A 19,265-nucleotide genomic window follows, 5' to 3' on the forward strand; every position below is an offset into this window, starting at 1 on the left:
TCAGTAAAAGTTGCAATGTCTTTTATACGATCTAAAAATAGATGCAAGGACACAGTAAAGGTGAATCGAATCAAGAGGTATTCTGAGTCGATCAGTAGATAATATGAGACCAATATTTCTGATAGACACCACTATACCCAGAGACAAAAGAACAATCCACACTAAAAAAAAAGTGAACCCTATATTTCACTAAAGCTGATTTAATTCTCTTATAGTTCATAGAATTATTACCATTTAAAAAAGTTTCCATAACTTTAACAATTTTTTGCGTACGTTAGTTAACTTAACTAAAGCAGAAGAAAAAAACATACACAATTGAAGTATAAAGATGAACTAAATTCGTGTCTCCCACAAAATAATTCAGAATTCCTTAAAATTTGTAAATTTTACCAATAATGCGTCCATTATGAACTTCGTATGGCACTAAAGACATTTTTGCAATTTTGGACTCCAATTTTTTGCTTCATACTACGAAATCTTCTTTAATAAGTGAAAAATAATAATTTTGTCTAATAAATTTTCTTACATTTGTCGAAAATTTTTTACTTATTTTTGCGCAATCGGCGCAACATCTGCGTTTATAATACAGTTTAGTTAAAATTTTCTACAATGGAACAAATTTTTCTACAATTAACTAAAATTTTCTTTCCTGGTGGGTTCACTGTTTTTTCAGTGCAAACAATGGACTGAAGCTGGAGGAAGTGCCCCAAAGAAGGCAAAAATAATTCAATCGGCTAGTAAGTTTTTTGGAACGGGTTTTTGGGACTTCAAAGGTATTTTATTGATTGACTGTCTGCAAACGGGTAAAACAATAAATTCAGAGTACCATTGCAACCTTTTGGATCAATTAAATGTACAAATTCGAGAAAAACGTCCTGGCTTACAACACAAAAAAATAATTTTTCATCAATACAACGCACCAGCGCACAAAAGTGTTTTAACAATGGCTAAAATCCACGAATTAAAGTACGAGTTGCTTGACCACCCGCCTTATTCTCCTGATTTAGCTCCCAGTGACTTTTACTTGTTCCCAAATCTAAAAACATTCCTTGCTGGCAAGCGTTTTACCTCAAATGAAGATGCAATTACAGTTGTAAACCACTATTTTGAAGACCTTGAGGAAAACTATTTTAATCAAGGGATAGAATTGCTACACCCAGAGAAGGAATATGATCACCTCAAACATGTTTCAAGAGCAAAATGTTATTTTTGGATGGAGACCATGTATCGTGTTTGTCGCAAAAATTTTGTTTTCTCGGCAAACATAATATTCTTTCCGAAAACAGATCCATAATTTCCGACAAAATGACATGGTTGCAGCGAACATGTTACATGGTCACCATCCAAAAATAACATTTTGCTCTTGAAACATGTTTGAGGTGATCATATTCCTTCTCTGGGTGTAGAAAAGCGTTGGACTAAGTGTATTGAAGTTTCAGGAGATTATATTGAAAAATAAAAATATTTTTGATAAACTAAATATTCTCTTTCATTGATAGGCTAAGAAGTTTCCGAACCCCCCTCGTATATGCTTGAAGCAAAATATGTTTGGGGTATATGTTACAGAAGCGATTTTTTAGGGTGTGAACGTGAGTATCTACCACAATAGCAGTGTTCCCAGGTGATTTTTTTGATTCTTCCCCCCAAATCTTAAGAAAAACAAGTATATACGGCCGTAAGTTCGGCCAGGCCGAATCTTATGTACCGTCCACCATGGATTGCGTAGAAACTTCTACGAAAGTCTGTCATTCACAAATTTCAACTCACTCGGATGAAATTTGCTCCTCCAAGAGGCTCCAAAACCAAATCTCGGGATCGGTTTATATGGGGGCTATAAATGATAATGGACTGATATGGACCTAGTTAGGCATGGTTGTTAACGGCCATATACTACCACCATCACGTACCAAATTTCAACTGAATCAGATGAATTTTGGTCTTCCAAGAGGCTCCGGAGGTCAAATCTGGTGATCGGTTTATATGGGGGCTATATATAATTATGGACCGATATGGACCAATTTTTGCATGGTCATTAGAGACCATATACTAACATCATGTACCAAATTTCAGCCGGATCGGATGAAACTTGTTTCTCTTAGAGGCTCTGCAAGCCAAATCGGGGGATCGGTTTATATGGGGGCTATATATAATTATCGAACGATGTGGACCAATTTCTGCATGGTTGTAAGAGACCATATACTAACACCATGTACCAAATTTTAGCCGGATCGGATGAAATGTGCTTCTCTTAGAGGCTCCGCAAGCCAAACCGGGGGATCGGTTTATATGGGGGCTATATATAATTATGGACCTATGTGGACCAATTTTTGCATGGTTGTTAGAAACCATATACTTACACTATGTACCAAATTTCAGCCGGATCGAATGAAATTTACTTCTCTTAGAGGCCTCGCAAGCCAAATTTGGGGGTCCGTTTATATGGGGGCTATACGTAAAAGTGGACCGATATGGCCCATTTGCAGTACCATCCGACCTACATCAATAGCAACTACTTGTGCCAAGTTTCAAGTCGATAGCTTGTTTCGTTCGGAAGTTAGCGTGATTTCAACAGACGGACGGACGGACGTACGGACATGCTCAGATCGACTTAGAATTTCACCACGACCCAGAATATATATACTTTATGGGGTCTTAGATCAATATTTCGATGTGTTACAAACGGAATGACAAAGTTAATATACCCCCCATCCTATGGTGGAGGGTATAAAAACCCCTAAAATGGTCTAGACTTTTTTCAAAAACCCCCCAAAAAAATTAAGAATGCAAATAGTACAAAAAGGAGTCCCAAATATAGTGGAAAAAACCTGTAGTGATTCACTTTAACAATTAAATGTAAATATATATACTGAAAGAAGAGATTTTTTTTCTGAAGAAGGAAATTTTAGACAACCTAAGTTTTCTTTTGAAGTAAAGAAAAAAATAAAATTTGCTCTTTTAGAAAATATAAAAGGGAATTTTATTTGTCTAAAATTCGTCCCTGAGAGTATTGAAAGTATTTTTTTCTTTGAGTGTAATAATACAATATGTCTATCAATTTAAAAAGCAGGCACAACAAAATAATTCAATGTATAAAACTACCCAGCAAAAAAATTTGGAAGTTCTTCCAAAGGCACAACTTTAAAAGCACTTCCAGAAGATGCACTCCCAAGATGTTCTTTGTTTTAACTACCCAGGAAGTTCTTTTAATTCAATTTTTTATAACTTCTTTTTTTCATACTTTTAATGGGTAATTTTAACTTTTTTTGTTTGAAATTTTGTCGAAAAAAAATGCTAAAACCCATCTGAAAAATTTGTGCATTTTTGAATATATTTGAGGTCAAACGTTTTCGACAAGCGTTAGAATCCATTAAAAATTATTAAAATTATTTATTTGACAAAATATCACAGAATTTGTTAATTTACATCCAAAACATTGAATTCGGATCACACCTAAAGACTTCCGTCCTATGACAAGCCCATGTTAAATTCATCACTTCTGCGTCAATTTTGCACCACTTCCGGATCCAAAAAGAAAGTTTTCATTACTTTTTTGGCAATGCTATTTTGCTGGGTATTAAATTAAATTAATTAAAAAAAACCGTTTATAAAGTAGAAATAATAGAAATAAACAAGGAAACAAAAATTAAAGTTCATATATATTTATATACATTATTCGCCATATATTTAATACATTATTCGCCAAAATTCTAGGCGTGGAATTATGAGACCAACAATTTAATGAAAATTTTAAATGCTTTCACCTGCTAAGTTAAAATATGATTTCTCATTTTTTTTAAATTGTGTCATATATTAAAAATGCTACTGCATACTTGTTTGTATTTGGAAACTTGGGTTGATATTTTCCCCAAAAATTCCCCCAAATAAATGTTACCCCTAACAATCCCCCCAAACGTGATAAAAACCCGTAAATTTGGGGGGAAACCCCCAATCTGGCAACACTGCACAATAGTCGCACACGTAGCAACCATTTCTAATATACCAACTAACCTGATCCATTCATCTATTTATAAAACCAAAATTCGGTTTCCAATCAATAAAATCACGCAATAATTTTATATTGTAAAGCAAATTGTGGCCACCGAGAAAGACATTGTATGATAAGCGTAATCAAATGTTTTCATTGTACTATTTTTGGAACGGCAAAATATAATTTGAGTAAAATTTGAAATCGAATGAAAAACTATTTTTGTTGTTTTCTTAATTTATCGGATGAAATTTAAACATGGTGAAACTTGGATAAATCATTGACACCTGCTCTCTGACAAACCCATGTTGTATTCAAATATTCTATTTAAATTTTTTACTACAACAAGATCAAAAAAAAAAATTTTTTGTTTGGTGGTAAGAAATTATATGATTTTATTCCAAATATACCATTAAATGCATCGTTTTTTACAGAGATTTATATAGAAAGACACATCAATCCCACAAAAACAGATACACATGACTAAAAAATTTAAGTATATTTTGCATATGTACTCCTCGTGTTCCATTCATACATAGTCATCACACGATTAACGTCTTTGAGCGTCCTTGAAAGGGGTATACGCTTCACAACATCCTTGTCAATGGAGGCTCATACAATATTTATTGTGATTTTTCTTGTCACATTTTTTTTTTTGACAAATTTATGATGATGGAATTTTAAGTGATTTTTAACGAGAATTTTCTACTCATTTTTTACCATTTCATAACACGAACAAAATTTTAGTTTATTTACATGCCAACGATCAGGAAAGCTGAGTAATTGGCTGGCTGACTAGCTGACGTTACAAATCTTATGGCCATAGTAAGAAAAAGTCTTTTCAAATTATTTAGTCCGCAAATAATCAAATAAAATTTTAAAATTTTGTGATTAGTTAATCGTTTGTTGTTGGTCTAGTACTGTAACATAATTTTACCTCATTGATGAGAAAATTCTTCAGTACACACCAAAAAAACAAGGAATTATTTCATACGAAACGAAATTTTAGACTAACGAACGTTTCTTTTATTGTTAAAGAAAACATATGGACAGACATGCTTAGATCGATATCACAACAATCAGGTGCATAAGTGCTTTAGGGAAGGATTCAATGTGTTACTAATAAAAACACAATATTTCCATACTCCTAACTTTGGAGTACCGCTGCTTAGATATAGCAAAACTTTAATTTTTTCACAATGATGGTTACTCAGTTTACACACTAAGGTTTTTCGACAAAATTTTAATTGTTTCCAAACTATAAATCTTTTTATAAAAATATTGCACAGCTTAAATAACAGAAAAGTTTCTGGCCATCAATAAAATGCATAATTCTCAAAAGTTATGTTAATAGATTTTGTTTTTCAGTAACCAAAAACTTCTTCATTGAATATTGCATCAGTTAGTTGCTGAAGATACAATGCAATTTGTACTTCATTCTTTGGATTGTTATTTTTTGGGGAAAATGATAAATTGCGTTTCTGAAAATGTTCGAAAGATCCATTAAGAGAATACATTTGTATGCAAACTTTTAAAGTGATTTCCTTGGAAAGTCATTAGGCGATTTTAAAATGGAGCTTTTTAGTTATCACGGCAAAACAATGCGAGCCAATCTTTCCACAAAATACACACTGAAAAAAAAAATGATAACAAAGTACCAAAAATGTAATATTTACTTTAATGAATCTGCTGTTTAGACAAAAAAACGAGGAGTCTTACTAAAGTTATGTTTAGATACAATTGACATTTAAATTTAAGTTTTGCGTACTTTATAAACGATGATACGGTCACAATTTGGTCAATATAAACTTGACGTATTTCTTTAAATTTTGCATTTAAAAAACCTGAACACCCCTCATTTTGAAGGTGTATGTGTGTAGAATGTTGCACCTATTTTGATTTTGGAATTCACTCTTCAGTTGCCAAAATGCCGTCCAAGCAAAAAGAGCAGCGTATCAAAATTTTGCTCGCGCGTCGCGAAAATCCGAGCTACTCGCACGCAAAGCTGGCAAAATCGCTAAAAGTTGCCAAATCAACCGTTACAAATGTACACTGAAAAAAAAGCATACCCGGTTCCAAAGATTTTGTATTTACTTTAAAAAAAAATGGTATTGATTCCGAGCCAAAGAAGCGGAGACTACAAGTAAGGATACTTTTAAGACACAATTCTCTTTTAAAATCGGGTTGTGTGTACTTGCTTCTAGGAAGTAAATTTTAATTTTTCGATTTTTCAGCTTTTTTTCTTCATATGCTATCAAAGTCATTTAAAAACAAGTTAACGACGACTTTATTTTCCAAATTAAGACTCGACTTCTAGTAGAAATTATGCTGTGTTTCAAGTAAAAAACGTCTTTAAAATAAAGTGTTGAAAAACATGTCCTATATTTGAAGGATTTTTTGCTTTGTAGTCATGATGAAAAAAGACAACAAATTTAAAGACAAAATCATTAAATTTAAAGATTTCTTCTAAATTATTAAAGTCATGTTGACCTTAGCCCAAACATTTTTTCTTTCATGTTATGATAACCATTTTTAAATCAAATCACTTAATTATAAGGACAATACGACTTCATTGAAAAGTTTATCCACCTTTGGTCAAGGAAAAAAACTTTATACTAAAGAAATGCGTCTTCTATGCTAAGCAAAATTTGCATTCGTATTTTAAAGACATGAAATCTTTGACCTCACGACAATATTTTTTTCAGTGTAATTAAAGTGTTTGGGGAACGTTTGTCGACAGCCAGGAAGTCTGGATCGGGGGGAAATCGAAAACCGGAAGCCGCTGAGACGACAAGCGGTAGTTTCAAGCGAAACCCTAACCTCTCTCTCCGAGATGCCGCAAATAAGCTGGGTGTATCGTCTACAACCGTGCATCGAGCCAAAAAACGAGCCGGACTATCGACTTACAAGGAGGTAGTGACTCCAAATCGCGATGATAAACAAAATACGACGGCCAAAGCGCGATCCCGGAGGCTGTACACGACGATGCTGACGAAGTTTGACTGCGTGGTAATGCACGACGAAACCTACGTCAGGAGACAGGAGTTTTATACGGCAAAAGGAAGGGGAAAGGTAGCAGATATTTTCAAGCACATAAAACTGTCAAAGTTCGCAAAGAAATATCTGGTTTGGCAAGCCATCTGTACCTGTGGCTTGAAAAGCAGCATTTTCATAGCTTCCGGGACTGTCAACCAAGAAATTTACGTGAAAGAGTGTTTGAATAAACGTCTGCTGCCTTTCCTGAAGAAACACGGTTGTTCCGTACTGTTTTGGCCGGATTTGGCATCTTGCCATTACGGTAAACTGGCCATGGAGTGGTACGCCGCCAACAACGTGCAGGTGGTTCCCAAGGACAAGAACCCTCCCAACACGCCAGAGCTCCGCCCAATTGAGAAATACTGGCCTATTGTCAAGCGGAACCTAAAGAAGACACAACAAAACTGCTAAGGACGAGCAGCAGTTTAAGGCAAACTGGCTTTCTGCGGCGAAGAAGGTGGACAAGGCGGCTGTACAAAATCCGATGGCAAGTGTCAAGCGTGAGGCCCGGCAATTCGGATTTGGAAAAGCGAAAGCCTAACTGAATATTTTTCCTGAATTTTATACTAATTGAACTTGAAAAAGAAATTTAATTTGATTTTTTAAAATAAACGATTTCACCGATTAACACGCGTTTTCCCTTGACCACATTTTGACCGTATCACCCTTTACTGGGAAACAAATTTTAATTTGTTGGTTTTTTCTGCTTTTTCATAACGCAACTGTAAATTCCAAATTCGCCATCGACCCGGAACATACAATTTTATTGTTCCGCACTGAAAAAAAATATTGACCTAATATGGAAGATTATGCAACTTAAATTTTAGGACTCGAAATTTACGCAATGCTAAGGACAAAATTCTTTAAAATAATGACATTTTAATTAAAAGAAAGTTTAAAATCCTTGCATCAAAAAATTTTTTCATTAAATTTGGGACACAAATCTTGAAATTTTGCGTCCCTCGGTTGAAGTTGTAGATCTTTGAAGTAAGGCAAATGTTCCTTAAAATAAAGAAAAACATTTTTAATTTAAAGAAATTGTCTATAACTCAACTGACATATTGAATTTTTAAATTAAAGATAAAAACGCTTCAAATATAGACTAAGACTTATTTTAAGGATTTGCATCTTTGGTTTAAAGTTTGTTTTTAGCATTAAGAAAACAGTTTTTACTTTGAAGTGCTTGGCATAATTTGGATTTTGAAACTGGAATTTTTTTTTGTACATGAATACCTTTATTAATATATCGCAAACGGAGAATAAAAATTCGATGAATGAGATCTATATCCAATTTTAATTTTATCGATCCTAGATTTAAAGCCAGGGAGGTCCGTAAAAAATGTCTTTATTTTAAAGAAGCCGCATCTTTGGCTCGGAATCAATAACAAAATCCTTAAAGGAATGTCAAAATCTTTGGATCCAAGTAAACTTTTTTTGAGTGCGGGCAAGAAAAAGATACGATGTAAAGATACTAATTTTTAAGTCAAATCACTTGACTCTAAGGACAATCGTTTCGACTTTTGGTCAAGTAAAAATTTATTGCGTCAGAAATTATGTGTTCTAAGCTACACAAAAATGCATTAGTAGTTTAAAGAGTGCTCACGACGATATTTTTTCAGTGCACAATAATGATCCTTATTTTAGGTTTTAGCGACTATTTTATGTGAAAATGATTGAAAGTGTTAAAAAGTTCAAACAAACAGAATACCCGACCGAAACAAAATTCCCCAAAGATTATCAAAAAAAAAAACATTTCCAAGAATTTTAAGCTAACCATAATCATCAACTCCTTAGCCGACTTCACTTATAAAAGACTACAAATATTTCTCTTGTTTTACTTATTTACAGGTAAGGACGAGCATAACTGCCCTAAACAAGGCAATGTGTAACCATGGGCAATCAGTCAGCTTGAGTAGAAAGGAAGCTCCTTGTTAAGGACTTGAGTACAGTCGTTGCTACTATGTTTATCGGCCAAGGTAATAATTTAAATCTAAATTGTGTAAGAATCACGAAACTTTTTGTTGTTGCTTCTGACCCATTAGGTAGATGACGCCCTGAAAAAGAGGAAAAAAACACATAATTGAATGTTTCATCGAAAATGTTAAAACAATTTTTAAACATGGTATTAGAAGTATCCTTTAACGTCCAGAGAAAAAACTTTAAACCACAAAATCTGATATTGTTCCAAACCTTTTAAATGTTATGTCATATTGCTAAGTAAAGGGATAACAAAGGATATGAACAGATTTTGCCAGATAGGACTTAACACCTTTTTTCCATAGTCTTTTGTGGTTCTTGGGGTTTTTTTCTTCTTAGGATTCTTGTTGAAATTGCCAGCTTGCTAAATGTCTTAAGTAGTTTTGGCTATGAAACTGCATAATTTTTGTTGTTCTTATTTGTGTAGCTGGTGATTTCGTGTTGCTAATATTATTGGCCGGATATCCTTTTATGGTTAGCAACGTAGCAATTCAGTGGTCGAGATTTCCTTAAATAAAACCAAACTCATTAAGAAGAATAATGCAAAACGAAAGTGGCTAAACAACCACCTAACAAATTATATTCCGTCTTCTCCACTTTTCTCTTAGAAAGGATTTTTACAAATTAAGTTCTCAAATATTTTTTAAATTAATCCACAGGGTATGGAATATCTTAAATCGAACAAAGTAGGGACGTTACGAATAAGATTAAATCTAATGACTTTCACTAAATAGGTTAGGCTTTCTTTTGTACACTCAAAAAACGTTTAACTTAGATCCAAAGATTTTAACTTTAGCTCAAGGATTTGTGTATTGATTCCGACTTCTTTAAAATAAAGGCAGTTTTAAGGGAGTCTTCAAACAAAAATAATTTTCATTTTCTTTTTGTGATATATTAACAAAGTTATTAATCTACAAATAAATTTCAGTTTAAAACTCCAAATTATAACAAATACTTGAAGTGTAAGTAAAAAATGTTTTCTTAGTTAAAAACAAATAAGTTTTTTATCTTTCATACAAAGATTGAATGTCTCAGTTAATTTTAAGATTATTTAAGATTTTTAAAGAAAAATTGCTTAAAACTTTGTCAAAGGAACGCGAATTTCAAAGATTAGTGTCCAAAACGTAAAGAAGGAATTTTTTAAAACAAAGATTATAAACTTATTTTTAATTAAAATATAATCATAATCTCTCATATCAATATGTTTTTTCAGTGTACACTCAAAAAAAAAAATTACTTGGATCCAAGGATTTTTACCTTCCTTTAAGAATTTTGGTATTGATTCCGAGCCAAAGATGCGGCTTCTTTAAAATAAAGACATTTTTTACGGACCTTCCTGGCTTTAAATCTAGGACCAATAAAATTAAAATTGGATACAGATCTCATTCATCGAATTTTTATTCTCTGTTTGCGATATATTAATAAAGGTATTCATGTACAAACAAATTCCAGTTTCAAAATCCAAATTATGCCAAGTACTTCAAAGTAAAAACTATTTTCTTAATGCAAAAAAAAACTTTAAACCAAACTTCAAACTTACTTCAAAGATCTACAACTTCAACAGAGGGACGCAAAATTTCAAGATTTGTGTCCTAAATTTAATGAAAAAAATTTTGAAGCAAGGATTATAAACTTTCTTTTAATTAAAATGTCACGCCTTAGCACACTCAGCCACAAACGCCATTGAACATAAAGCATCGAAAGGTCAATTCAAATGTTTGTGATATGATCGTAATACGAAGCGGAAAAGACAAATGGCACAGGTTTAAATCCCAGCGGAAATGATTTTTTTTATTATTATTTTTTTACTTTTTTCTTAATTTATTAAATTTAAGTGTCCAAAATTTGCACTTAAAATAGCCTGGTTGCGTACTTTCTAATACTTGTCCACAACGACTGCATCGGAAGTAGAAGAAAATCATTGGGGGATCCCAAGATGCGCTTTAGAAGAAATGTTTGTGGACTTGTCCAACAGAACTGCATCGGGAGTGGAAAAAAATTATTGGGAGATCCCACGATGCGCTTTAAAAGAAATGTTTGTGGACTTGTCCAAAAGGACTGCATCGGAAGTTGAAAAAGTCGATGGGGGATTCTGGGATGGGCTTTAAAAGCTTGCTGGCAAAGCTGTTAATTTCTATCTGTATAGTTCTTATTGGATGCCTATTATATTCAGATTTTTTTTTACCTAATTGACATACCACCTCGTAGAAATAAAAATAAATGTAATTTTCCCATTGCACTATGTCACGCCCATTGCAACGACATCAAGCAAGCTTGACAATGCCAACAAAAGATAATTCTACATTTCGTAATTATTTATTTGTGCATTTTTTGTTCGTTACAAATAATTGTAGATTTTAACAAATTAATTGAAAAATATTTGCAAACAATCTCACATGATAGGTATTACGAACGTGGCTATCAGCGATAGAGAAAACGAACTAACGAACACATTGCCATTTGTGGCCATTTATGATTTATTGACTATTAAATGCCGAATTCGAATTTTAGCATTTTGTGGACGTTTCAAACGTTTTTTTGTGATTTTTTTTGGGGGGGGAAAACGTGTAGCACGCGCTGGCTGTTGTGCTTGGCTGGAAGCTAAATATGATCAGGGTATAAACGATGGTGTCTAATGGCACACCTGGGTCTGTTTTCATGGGGCCGCACCTTGTTTTGTTGTTTTTTTGGTCGCAACGTTAAGACAATAAAAGTAGTGTAAATAAATACAACTCTAGACCATACCCGACTTCCAAAAGCCTCCGCTAAAAAAAAACAATGATTTTCCAATTCAGCCCATTGAAATATGAGCTTTTCTTGAAAAATAGCAAACAAAAAAAAATCCATCATTTGTAAAAATGTTTTTTTTTTGGTTTTTGTTTAAATGGACATTTGCTAATATTTATAATTAAATGTTGAGAAAAAATTGAGAGTTTGATAAATTAATATAGATTAGCCGGAGTTGTAATATAGGATTAGTTATCGGGTTTTCGTCTTTCATGGTCAGATTCTTATTTCACCAAAAATTCCATAAAACAATCTTGCATACAATCTTTTGCATATCCCAGCAAAAAAAATTGGAAGTTGTTCCACAAACATTTCTTTTAAAGCCCATCCCAGAATCCCCCATCGAGTTTTTTCAACTTCCGATGCAGTTCTTTTGGGCAAGTCCTCAAACATTTCTTCTAAAGCGCATAGTGGGATCCCCCAATGATTTATTTCCACTTCCGATGCAGTCCTTTTAGACAAGTGCACAAACATTTCTTCTAAAGCGCATCTTGGGATCCCCCAATGATTTTTTTCTACTTCCGATGCAGTCCTTGTGGACAAGTATTACAAAGAACGCAATCAGGCTATTTTAAGTGCAAATTTTGGACAATTAAATTTTACAAAAAAAAAATAGAAAACTAATAAAAAAACCAAAAAATAGAAAATTAATAAAAAAGTAAAAAAATAATTAAAAAAAAAAATAAATTTCATCCCCGCTGGGATTTGAACCTGTGCCGTTTGACTTTTTCGCTTCCATGGAAGTTCTTTTGAGAAGGTTTTGCAAATTACGAGAATTTTTAATTTTTTTGTTGATTTTTAATGAGAAAAATATATTTATACGAAAATATATGCCGAAAATAAAAAATAAAAACGATGCATGACATAAAAAATAATTTTTTAGAAAAATATTTGATAAAAAAATTGCCGCTGGTGAGATTTGAACCTGCGTTTCTTATTTTTTCGTTCATACTAATAAAGAACATTTCGAGAAGCAATTAGAATGTTATTCCTTGGTGCGTATTACGATCATATCACAAACATTTGAATTGACCTTTCGACGCTTTATGTTCAATGACGTTTGTGGCTGAGTGTGCTAAGGCCTTCTGTTATGGTGCCAGCAAACCCAGGTTCAACCCCTGGTCGGAGCAAAAAGTTTTTCAAATTGTAAAAATTAGATAATAGGAAAATAATTGTGTAATAAAACATATGGATGAAAAAAAAGTGAAATTGGTTGAAAAAAATTTTGTTTTTTTTTTCGCTTTTTAAATTTCTTCATTCAAATTAACTTACAGGGCACAACTTCTAAAGCAATGCAAAGGATCCAAAAAGGGAGTACTTCCATCCTATGACAAGCCCATGTAAAATTCATTGGAGATGATCCAAGTTTGCACTACTTCCGGATCACAGATTGGGGATCCAAACTACTTTTTTGGAAGCTCTTTTTTTGCTGGGATATGAATGACATCATAAATAGAAAGATAGCAAAAATTAAATTTTTTGACGAATGAGTAGCTTTATGCCGCAATTGCGCAAATTCTGTATGTGTTCTTTGATTAATCCATTTCTCTTAGGATATTTGCTTGATAAGAGCTTCCTATTGTCCATTTACTTTTCAATTTATTAACTTGCTAGTGACTCCAAGAGAGTACAAAAATCCATCAAAATCTAGTTTTGCTTCCAAATTATTGATAGTTTCCAGTTTATTTGATTGTAACATTTCCAGTTTTTTCTCAAAATCTTTCTTGTTGTCTCTGTTTATGAAATTTCAACAATTCCTTGTTATAAACTTTTTGTTAACATATTGAAGGCAAAAAAACAATTGGAGAAAGCCATCAATACAAAAGTTGCAAATTATAAATCTTCTTCGATTTCGTAACGACTTTAATCAACCATTGACATGGTTTCCCCTCAAAGACTTTGCAAATGGAACATTCCTCACAAAACAAAAAGCTAAATGGGAAACTAGCAAACTATCCACTTTTATTTGGGGAACTTTTTACCGTGTCGCCGACAGCAAAATCAAAAAAATGTTTTGTTCTCTCTCGTTTTGTTCCTTTGCCATAAATGAAGGACCCCCAAAGAAATAACAACAGTGTATACAGCCCAAAAGGAAAACTTACGTCTGCTACATGTGATGGGAAAAAAATTCTCAACTTTTATTTACTCCAACGTCGTTTTCTTTTTCCATTTAACATCTCCCGTTCTTTTTAGTTAAGTTAGCTAAGTGTAACATCATAGCCACAATTTACACAGAAAGGACATCGACGTTAACCCCAGCCCCATCAAGTCGGAACCAACGATTCAGCCCCCAATTGGTTATTTCACAATGTTTGGTGGTCTATGCCAGCTCCCATTGTACGTACAGTCATGGATCACATTTACCGTCCATTTTAGTGTAGTTCCAAGGTGCTCTGTGGTGTTGGGAAAGGACCACTTTTTACATCAACTTGTAAACCGTTTCGTTACTCTAGTTGTGGCAAACTTTTTCCTTATGCTGTACAAGTGGGAGGACCTTTCTCATTTTTGTTTCTGATTGTAAAATGGGAATATTGTTCGTTTGTATAGGACATGTTTGTTTTCTTTTCTTCTTTTTTTTTGTTGAGGGGCTTCATGAATGGTTAGCGACACACACATACAGAATATTAGCAAACTTTTATGGAAGGAAATGTTTCCCTACAAACAATCATTACGAAACATCATTCGGTTTTTTATTTTTTTTTTGTAGGGTCAAAATGGTAAAACTCAATGCACCAGTTAAGAAATATTTAAGTAAGAAAATATGAATAATATAGTAGAAGCTCTAGTAAATATGAAAATAAGAAAACTTGGCCCCCGATAGACAGTCGTCCCAATTTATGTTTCACAAAAGATCCAATCCAATTCGAATATGAATATAAACATATTTCATCTCCACATGTTTACCTGAGATTTATGTTGTATACAGCGAGACCTACCTGGTCACCTAAATTTTGCCCACTTTTGGGAGGTGTCCACTGATGAGAGATTAATTTTAATGTGATAATGTGATAGGAAACATTTACGAAAATTTCTCACCTTTGGGTGAGGTCCAAGTTTGAAATATTTTACTGCACACTGTACTCTGCAGGCAATTTTCAAATACTTCAATAAGCAGATTAAGTTTTCATAAAATTTCACAAGCAATGAATAGCAATCATAATTTAATATTTTCTATAGCAAATATTTTCTTGTTTTTTTTTTTTGTTTTGGAATTTGCACAATGGGTCGAATTAGTGTCAACTTGAGAAATAAAGATTACGTTTCTGTTTAAATATAAACTAATGTGAGAAAATTGCGATTTTGAAAACTCACAGATTATAAAATAATTATAATAATAATAATTATAATAATTATAATTATAATAATTATAATTATAATAATTATAATAATTTTAAATGTCAAACAAGAAATATGTTTTAGTTAATTTTTGTTTAACCAAATTACTTTTTATTAGTAATTTTGTAAATAAAAAAAAGCCAACAAATAAGAACCCATTGCAAAACGGCCCGACTTGCATATACAAGGTCGTGGGTTCGATTCCTGCTTCGACCGAACACCAAAAAATGTTTCAGCGGTGGATTATACCGCCTCAGTAATGCTGGTGACATTTCTGAGGATTTCAAAGCTTCTCTAAGTGGTTTCACTGCAATGTGGAACGCCGTTCGGGCTCGGCTATAAAACGGAGGCCCCTTAGTCATTGAGCTTAACATGGAATTGGGCAGCACTCACTGATAAGAGAGAAGTTCACCACTGTGGTATCACAATGGACTGAATAGTCTAAGTGAGCTTGATATATCGGACTGAAATCTAACCTAACCCAACCTAACCTAAACTGTAATTTTAGTCACTAGCCTGTATACGGTATCAAAATTCCTTACCAGTTAGAATAGATATGTTGATTAGCTACAATGCTAATTCTACTCCCTGTGCAAAATTTCTGAACCGATTTCAACCAAATTTGGTACGCATGGCTACAATGCTAATTCTACTCCCTGTGCAAAATTTCAACTAAATCGGAGTTGAAAATTGGCCTCTGTGGTCATATGAGTGTAAATCGGGCGAAATCTATATATGGGAGCTATATCTAAATCTGAACCGATTTGGCTGATATTTTGCAAGTTTTTCGAGACCCATAAAATATTCGGATGTACGGAATTGAAGGAAGATCGGTTGATATACACGCCAATTATGACCAGATCGGTGAAAAATATATATGGCAGCTATATCTAAATCTGAACCGATTTTTTCCATAATTAATAGGGATCGTCTTTGAGCCGAAACAAGTGGTTTCACTAAGTGGTTTCACTGGAATGTGGAACGCCGTTCGGACTCGGCTATAAAAAGGAGGTCCCTTGTCACTGAGCTTAACATGGAATCGGGCAGCACTCAGTGATAAGAGAGAAGTTCACCACTGTGGTATCACAATGGACTGAATAGTCTAAGTGAGCCTGATACATCGGGCGGCCACATAACCTAACCTAACCTAACCTTGATCCGAAACAGGACCCTATACCAAATTTTAGGACAATCGGACTAAAACTGCGAGCTGTACTTTGCACACAAAAATACATCAACAGACAGACAGACGGACAGACAGACAGACAGACAGACGGACATCGCTAAATCGACTCAGAATTTAATTCCAAGCCGATCCGTATACTAAAAGGTTGGTCTATGATTACTCCTTCTTGGCGTTACATACAAATGCACAAACTTATTATACCCTGTGCCACAGTAGTGGTGAAGGGTATAATGATTGCAAGTTAATAGATTGTGAACATTTTCCATGGATTTTAAACATTATCACAAACATTTATTCGTGTTTGTAATCTCATCGAAAATGTCGATTCAAACTCAAGCCACTGTGTTCCGCTAGCATTTATATTTCAGCATTATATGTAAATATGTTTATATTCATTACACACACAAGTATATATGTATGGGTGGTTGTATTGGTTTGCTGGCAATATTTACAATATTCGTTTACATCATTACTAAGAAATGATTGCCAAGGGATTAATTTATGCTCTGTTGTGTTGTTTTACAAAATTTTGTGATGTGAGTATCAGATATCGCCCTAATTAGAACAATATTTAAATTTACAAATTTAATGACATTAGACTGCTGAAGCAATGAATGGAAATGCGTAATGGGATTACAATATTTTCTATGGATGTAATTTAGGGTAATATATACCACTAAATTGTTAAACAAGAGTTTTTAACCATTTTTAAAGGGAAAAACAAAAACAATAGAGTAAATATAGAAGTAACATATTCGAAAAATAGCTTTATTTAAACAATGATACTAGGAAAAACTTTGGAATCTGCCATGAACAAATGAAAATCTTAATTGGCTGTTGGCAAAAAAGTTTAAAATTGATCTACTAATTAGAATTGAATTGCCATTGCAGTTTTGTAAATCAGTGATCAGGGCGCAAACCAGTTTATCCAAATATTTAATTTAAAAATGTTCAGGTGGCAATCATATCCCTACAAAATATCTTTTGCCTTTTTGTTCAGAAGCAATAAAAATTATATTATGCTATGCCATGCAGATATTCTAAATATAGCAGTTGTCATGACACTTCCATGTTAGATAAACATGAATTAATTTAATTTCAGGAAGCATGTATAAAACTCATCTCGAGTAGAGATACAAAAGTTAAAAACGACTTTTCGACTTTTTATCAAAATTGTACAAGCCAAGTTTGTGTAATATATATTCGACTAATCAACTTTTGATATTTTGGAAAACCGGCAAATCTAATCGCCTACAAATACTCTCAGAGTTACCATAGACATATTTGCATCATATTCGACTTTTCATCCAAAGTTGGATTTTTAATGTTTTTGTTATTAAAAAGTTAACTTTGAATGAAAAGGCGAATATGATGCAAATATGTCTATGGTAACTCTGAGAGTATTTGTAGGCGATATCATTATTTTAGAAATAATTCAATACAGACATGGTAGCAATATGAATTCGTAAAATTTTCACAAAAGACTACTATTTAAAAAATATGAAAACTCGAAATGTCGACGGTTTTATTCCTATTGCAATTCCTATTCATGAGATCTGAAATACACCGGGTCATCTAACATAAAAATGAGCAGTAACGATCCAAGATGTATTTTCCAATTTTTCAATTATAGTAAACTTTATTCCAAAAATTTGTTAGTAAGATTAGTTTTTTTTTATTCATTATTCGTTAATTTCTACTGCTTTTATTATTTCTATCTTATAACAATTAGAATACCCTACTTAATGCTACCTATTATATGAAATTGCAATATGGCATTATAAGTGACACTAATGTTAATTAATTCAGACAAAAAAAAAAAAGAGACATATAAACATGAATGAAAACAGGCACCATATTCGTGACAACCATAAACATCAAACACTGCAATAAAATAATGCTTAATAAAAAAAGAGCTTATTTTTTATAACTTCACACTGAAATAAACAAAATATCTCAAATAAACGACAAAAACATCAACATTTGCGTTGTAATCCAACGACCCACCCGCATTAATTCACAATAGCGGAGTTAACCCCTCTATTCATGTCTAATCAGCTTATAGCTCTGACAAATGTTAATAGCTCTCATTAAAATAAGCTGTAATGTTTAAGTAACGCATAACGAAAAACTCGCATTCTATTGTTAATATTCAATGATGTACTCAGTTAAATGATTTTATAGATTAGGTTAGGTGCGTTGTATCATCTCGAAATCATGAACCATTTTTGTTTTGATGAATGGAATAGCTAATGCGATGGCCTATTTACTTATGTACCATCGGAGTCCCTTCTAGATAGCTTACCTTGCATTGCGAATTTTTACTCGGACGAACAACTGCTCAAAAATAGAGATAAAAATCTGAACATCAACATTATTATTATTATTATTGTTTCAGAACACCTGTGACCTACCGTCAAATACCACATTTACCATTAGGAGAATAAAATACTGTTTTTGATAGTCACCGCATAATTTTGAACCCCGCAAAATTTTCGAGCCACGTGAATTCCTTCGAATAAATTAAAATCTTAAAACAGGTAACTATACACACTTTAATCTTAAATATTGAATTTTCGGGACCAAAATCCTCAGATTGTATATTGACCCTTAAAATCGTCAAACTTTCTGCCAACATGGCATTGTTTTAGTTACACTTATAGCCTGTTTCTGAATGTCGAACGAGCTCTATCGATCGACTGAAATAGAAACAAACAGCTGAATTTCTAACCAAAAATCAGCTATTTCTATGTATTTCAGTCGATCGAAAGAGCTCGTTCGACATACAGGCTGTTAGTCTATCATGTTCGTTTTGTATGTAAGATGCTGAATTAGTCACGTTTCACAGAGTATTGTGTAACTCTATTTTAAACTTAATGGCAGTGATTCTCAAACAGCATATAATAAGTGCAGGATATGGGCGCATCTCATATAAAAACGCACATGAGAATGCTGCGT

General features: G+C 33.1%; 1 protein-coding gene across 16 annotated transcripts in view; it reads left to right on the plus strand.

Annotated features, from left to right (window-relative positions):
* B4 (imaginal disc development protein B4) overlaps positions 1–19,265 on the plus strand; it is a 350,112-nt gene that overhangs the window by 281,233 nt on the left and 49,614 nt on the right. Inside the window, exon 8 of one of the 16 annotated variants that reach the window (XM_075293008.1) lies at positions 8,870–8,997. The exons of 14 other annotated variants lie outside the window; for them this stretch is intronic. The gene's annotated coding sequence lies outside the window, so the exon portion shown is untranslated. Of the gene's footprint in view, positions 1–8,869; positions 8,998–18,705; positions 18,848–19,265 lie in introns of all 16 variants that reach the window. One more of the 16 variants, XM_075293015.1, reaches the window with a different exon arrangement.

Source organism: Haematobia irritans, chromosome 2, assembly GCF_050003625.1.
Source record: "Haematobia irritans isolate KBUSLIRL chromosome 2, ASM5000362v1, whole genome shotgun sequence".
Classification (NCBI taxonomy): Eukaryota; Metazoa; Arthropoda; class Insecta; order Diptera; family Muscidae; genus Haematobia; species Haematobia irritans.